Genomic DNA, 6,000 nt, shown 5'->3' on the forward strand with positions numbered 1-6,000 from the left:
TCCTTCTACATTTGAAATATATGTATACTAGGTGGCTCAGACAGTAAAGAATCTACCTGCAATGTAGGAGACCCAGGTTTGATCCCTGGGTCAGGAAGATCCCCTGGAGAAGGGAATGGCTACCCACTCCAGTATTCTTGCCTGGAGAATCCTATGGACAGGGGAGCCTGGTGGGCTACAGTCATGGGGTCACAAAGTGTCGGACACAACTGAGCGACTAACATTTACTTATACTAGGTCATACGGCTGTTTTATTTTCTCAAGTCATACAGTAAATTGCCAAGTGCCATTCATTAAATAATCTATTATTTCTTCTCTGCATTGAAATACTTCTATTGCTATATATCTGACTTCCTTTCTGTACTCTATTCTGTTGTAATTTTCTATTTGTCAACTGTGTTTCCATGTCAAACTGTCTTAATTAGAGTAGGTTTATTTGTTTACACCTCTGTTTCTAGATTCCAATTCCTCTTAGATTTAGATTTAAATTCTTACAGGGAAGAATTCATCTTTTTAGTCCTAGCTTATCATATTTCTGACACATAGCTATTACCACTAAATTATTGTCTAATTTTATTGACTTGAAAGTTTATCGCTCTAAAACTTCTGCTGTTCCATTTGGCTAAATACTTCAAAATATATTCAACATCATAAATATTTATGGAGTATCTGCTATATATAAAAATTGTATTAAGAACTATAGAGAATGCAAAAAATTATTTTGTTTTAAAGAACTCCCAAGCTAGTGTGATAAGAATAAGTTCATGCAAATAAGAGTAAATAAGTGATGTAAGACACTATGGAAAGTGACTTATAAGAAACATAGCATATGCCAGAGGGAGAAATAATAATATAGTTGTTTCTCTTGGTCTTTGAAAAAAAGTTTATATAAGGCATAGATATTTTGTGTTGCCATCTTGACTGACTAGTTACATAAGTGAATATAAAGTTATATAGATAAATTCTGTGAAGAATTCCCTTGCCAGAAAGCCTGACTCCATACAGAACTTGAGTCTTTGCATCTTGTGGGACACAGGAGTTGACCAAGTTAGAGTAGAATTTTGTAGTTTGTTTTTTCTGGTTTTTTTTTTTTTTTTGCTTTCTCAAAGAGCCCTGGTTTGGATCATTGATTTTTAGTACTTTTTTGTTATCTGCATTTCTCCTAAGTGTTCTTACCCAAACGTAGCTTCACTCAAGTAACTTATAGTTACATCCCCTGAATGTTTCTGCTTGCCACCTGCAGACCTTTGTGCTTTTCTGACTTCATGTCAGACCCACTTGGTAATTGTGTTTCAGGTAAGGGTGTGGTGGGGAAGGAGGAAGCTCTTCTATGTCCACAGTCATGCATTCCAGTGACAGGAAAAGAGACCATGAAGAGAAAGTGATAAAACCATTTGACTACAGTTTACAGAAGTCTGTTGATAATACCATAAAATATATTTTAAATACTTGATGAGGTTAATGGATATTCCCATATTTCAAAAAAATGTGGGCATTTGTCAAATACTCATTGGACAGTAACCAGTGATGTAAACTGTACATCGTATGAAGATGTGAAATATCTTTGGTATTATACATTGATTTTCTTATTGAACAAATCTCGCATGAAAATTCTGAACTCAGTTCTTTAATATTCTGAGCAAATCACAAAATAAACTCCTTTAAAAATGTACATAATATATATTTTCTAAAATGTTAACATTTGTGTAGCTAACATTCCTGGACCTGTGTTATGCATACTTGTAATTCATAGTCTTGTATTCTTTATTTGATTTAAGAAAGAGCTATTTTAGCTCCATTGGCTTATGGGTCATTTGTATATATTACTGCTGCATGTTTAAATGTACCGCCTTCAAAAGTATTTATGTTTGCTGTGGTCTCCCCAGGGAACTTGGGAGCTGACCTCTCATTTGATGTACACTGTAGTTTCCAGGGCACCCATAGAAACTATTTAGAACCCAATTCCCTGGAGCCCCAGGACTTTGAGACAAATGCTTGACCCCTGCTTTGTCTGTGAACAATATTGAAGCACCTTTCTGAACAGTGAAATGCCAGGGTGATTGCATCTACCGTGGTTCACCAAAAGTGACATTTTGGAGAGAAATAAAACATGTTGTGCGGGCATGTTTGGCTTCACATTTAAACCAAGTTTAGAATGAGAGCAACCTGTCACTTTGAGCAAAAATATTTTCCCAGGGATCATGATAGATGGACAATCTGTTTCTAACCTTACTCTTTTATGATTGTACCTTACTTGTTACCTCCCTTGAAACATGTGTTTTCCATAAATCACAGACAGCTATCTTAAATAGTGATATACATTGTTGTTTATAAAGTTAGCTGTTAAAACCATATTTATGAGAGAGAAAGAAATTGATGACAAAGATAGAATGCCATAGGAATACAATGCAATAGGTCATAAATAAAATGAAAAGAGAGCTTTCTAAGTCATCCTGCTCTCAAAGCATTTATAAGTTTAATAAGAAGGTAGGCACCCCTGGAGTAGGAAATGGCAGCCAGCTTCAGTATTCTTGCTTGGAAAATTCCACGGACAGTGGAGCTGACAGACTACAGTCCATGGGATTGCAAAGAGTTGGACATGATTAAGTGACTGAGCACAAGGCATAATGATGTTCTCCTGAATGATGGGAATCTGGGCTTGGGGATGTGAAGGTTCAGGAGTGGAGAGCAGAGAGGCAGAAGGTAGAGCCCTAGAGAGAAATGGCAAGATTGAGTCAGTTCATCAGGTCTTAGTATATGTGACTAGGTCAGTAGATGAATGAAGACCATGAAAACATGGTTTCTTCTTATCTTCAATTATAGACACATACAGTCTGGGTAATGTTTCTTTGGTAGTAATATGATGACTGTAAAATAAACTAAAAATTAACACGAAAGACAAGATTATACATAGATAAATTGTCAAATCGGCAGCACTACATGTTACAATAAGATGGGAGATGATCAATCAGCTGATTTTACCTGCCTCCCCTCCATTCTGGGTGCCAAATCTGTTCACTGTTCAGCCAGTAGAAGCCTGGAGATGGGGCACTCGAACCCTGGTTCCCTAAATACACCTGATACATTGATGAGGTTTTGAAACTGGTCAGGCTTCACATTAGAATAAATTATTTTCTATGTAATATGCACTGCGAATAGTTGATCCCAATACACTTCTCCCAAAGATTTTTACCAACGTATGAGAAGCCAAGGAAGGAAGGAAAGAAGGAAGATAAGATGGAAAGGGAAAAGGGGGCATCGCATTAGCACAGAGTACAGACTGAAAGCCAGCCTGCTTTCCATTGAAGCTACCTTGCAAACACTGCCTGTGACCTAACCATCTGTAAAAATGTCCTTGTTTACTTATAGAATTGGCCTGTCTGTTTGAAATACAGTGCAAAGATGGTGACTCTTAGACCTCCCAGCCAGAGTGTATCCTACTCACTTGTCAGAGGACCAGACTGGGACACAAGAAGCCAGCCCCCCTGCACAGCCCAGGATTGCCAGGGGAATGGCATTGGGAAGAGCAAGCTGAATGCCATGCCACATGCTGTGACAGGGCCATCAGCCTAAGCCTGAGACCTGTGTGGTCACTGATCAAAGCCAAGGGAAGATGCCAGTGTTGTCTAACTCCCTCCTTGTGGAAGATGAGAAAAGTAATGAAATCCAACACCATGGGGCTTAAGAGAATATATTGCAGAGCAGACTGGAGGAAGTGGAATCTGTGTGACTCAGAAGAAAACACACTTCTATACATGGTTTCCTACAGAGCACATAGAACACTTTGGAAAGCAACTTGACATCCTTGGTACGTTGCTGGGGACAGCGTGGTCCTGGGTTGAGAGAAACAGAAAGCCAGATTGTGGTAAAAATACAGTTAGGAAACAGAAGATGAGTGAGTAAAGCAGTGCTGACGTGGTGAGAGCAGAATTAAAGTGCTTACCTGGCAGGAATCCTGGGGCCAGAGGTACTCCCTGGGGTGTCTCCAGGAATTGGATGGTGGTTATTCACTTGAAAACAGGGCTTTGTCATATTGCTCTGGTTTCTTTCTAATCACAATGTTTGCTTTAATTTAAATTTAAAATAACATTTAGTCTTCTGGACTGTAACATTTATTTTGTTTAGCACAGTATTCCCAGTGTCCAGCACCATGCCCAGATGTTGTCAGAATCCTGTAACTGTGTGTTCAATCAATCACTGAATGATGATTTTATACTCGTCAAAGTGGGACTGATGGGACTGGTCAATTTGAGTCTACTGCTAATCCCAATGCTTGTTAGCTATGTGGCCTTGAGCAAAATGACCTCTTTGTGCATCAAATTTTCTCATTTGTAAAACAGTGATTATAACAATATCTTCTGAGTTTTGTGAGGTTTTTACAGAGATAAGGCATGTAAGGTATTTACCCTAATGCTTTTACAGATAAGTGCAGAATAAATGTTAGCAATTGTCATTATATTAAAACAGCAACAGCAAAAGAGAACCATGTATAAAATGAAGATGATTTGTTGTTCCAGTCAAAATAACAAAAGGAGTTTCACCTCCTTAGACAAGCTCTGTTAAGATAGTTAATTATATATCCTTTTAGAAAATCAAAGACATGTTACAAAATGGTAAGTTTCTCACAAAGATAAAACCGTTTGACAAAGAAGTTCAGATTTCTCTGTGAATTTAAGTGCTAGGAGAAAAAGAATCAATACATTTAAGTTTCAGGGAAAATGGTGGTGACCCAAGTATTTAATTCATAGGGAACAATCAGAGATGAAATGAGGGTGATAACGCAGTACACAAAGAAACATGATTCAGTACTTGCAAATAGGCAAAATGATGCCCGTGTCAGGCCCTTCAGTGAATTGCTGAACCTAGTCTAGGGAACCCTCCTGGAGTTCCTAGGTGATGTAAGGGATTATATAAGGATGTGTATTTAAGTGATCAGGTTCTTTCACAACTCTGCAGGAGTTGAGATCAACTTGTAGAAAACTGATACAAAGCCTGAGATTCCTATCTACACTAATGCAAATAATTTTGTCCAGTTGAGAATATAAATCTAACTCAAATTCTCATCAAAAATTCTCTCAAAATTTGACACAATTTTTTTTTTTTTTACTAACTCTCTTATTAAATAAGTTTGGCATGTATTTTCCTCATTAATCTTTGACCATATATTCACATTTTAAACTCTTTGAAAATTATATTTTATGAAAACAACTAGACAATACTTTGGAAGATATATTTCTTACATACAATTCTGCAGAATCCTGTAATGATTTATGACCCTTAGAATTTCACTGTAGACAAGGCTTTCATCATAAACATGAGTCACATGGCTTTTCATGATCTGGTCTCAGTTTAATTCTTTATCTTCATCTCTTACTATTCCTGGCCTCATGTCCAACACGCCAGATGGTTGATTGGGTCATACTGCATCTCACCTTCCCCTGTTTTCCTACACCATGTCCTCTGCCAGGCCAACCCTACTTCCTCCCCATGGCACACACAGACATAACCCCCTTCTCCTGAGCAGCTGATAACTCGTCCTTCAAGTCTTAGCTGCTACTTCTCTCTGATCCTTTCCTCCCCGCTCAGGACCTGGTTTGGTTCTGGGTTTGCGTCCCTAGAGTTGAAGCTTAGTCACCATCAGAGCCAGTGTTCATCAGGCTGTATTAGACTGTGTGCTCCTCCACCCATGGACCATACAACATTCCTGAAAAATAGCAACGATTAATGGTTACATTCATTATCACACCCTTAGGTCTTTAAGTTATCTGTTGTTGCATAACAAATTAACATACATTTAGCAGCTTTAAAGAGCAAATGTATTACCTCACAGTTTCTGTAGGTCAAGAGTCTAAGTGTAGCTTAACTGAATATCTTCTTGGAAATCTCTTGTAAGGTCATAACCAAGAAGTCAGTCAGTTGTTCAGTCACTCAGTCACGTCCGACTCTTTGCAACTCCACAGACTGCAGTACTCCAGACTTCCCTGTCCTTGACCATCTCCT

General features: G+C 38.2%; 1 long non-coding RNA gene across 1 annotated transcript in view; it reads left to right on the plus strand.

Moving 5' to 3' along the window:
- LOC129624621 (uncharacterized) overlaps positions 1-5,395 on the plus strand; it is a 79,212-nt gene extending 73,817 nt beyond the window's left edge. Inside the window, exon 2 of the long non-coding RNA XR_008701073.1 lies at positions 3,370-5,395. This is a non-coding gene — a long non-coding RNA (uncharacterized LOC129624621). The remainder of the gene's footprint in view (positions 1-3,369) is intronic.
- The last annotated feature ends 605 nt before the right edge of the window (positions 5,396-6,000 follow it).

Source organism: Bubalus kerabau, chromosome 12 (assembly GCF_029407905.1).
Source record: "Bubalus kerabau isolate K-KA32 ecotype Philippines breed swamp buffalo chromosome 12, PCC_UOA_SB_1v2, whole genome shotgun sequence".
NCBI lineage: Eukaryota > Metazoa > Chordata > Mammalia > Artiodactyla > Bovidae > Bubalus > Bubalus kerabau.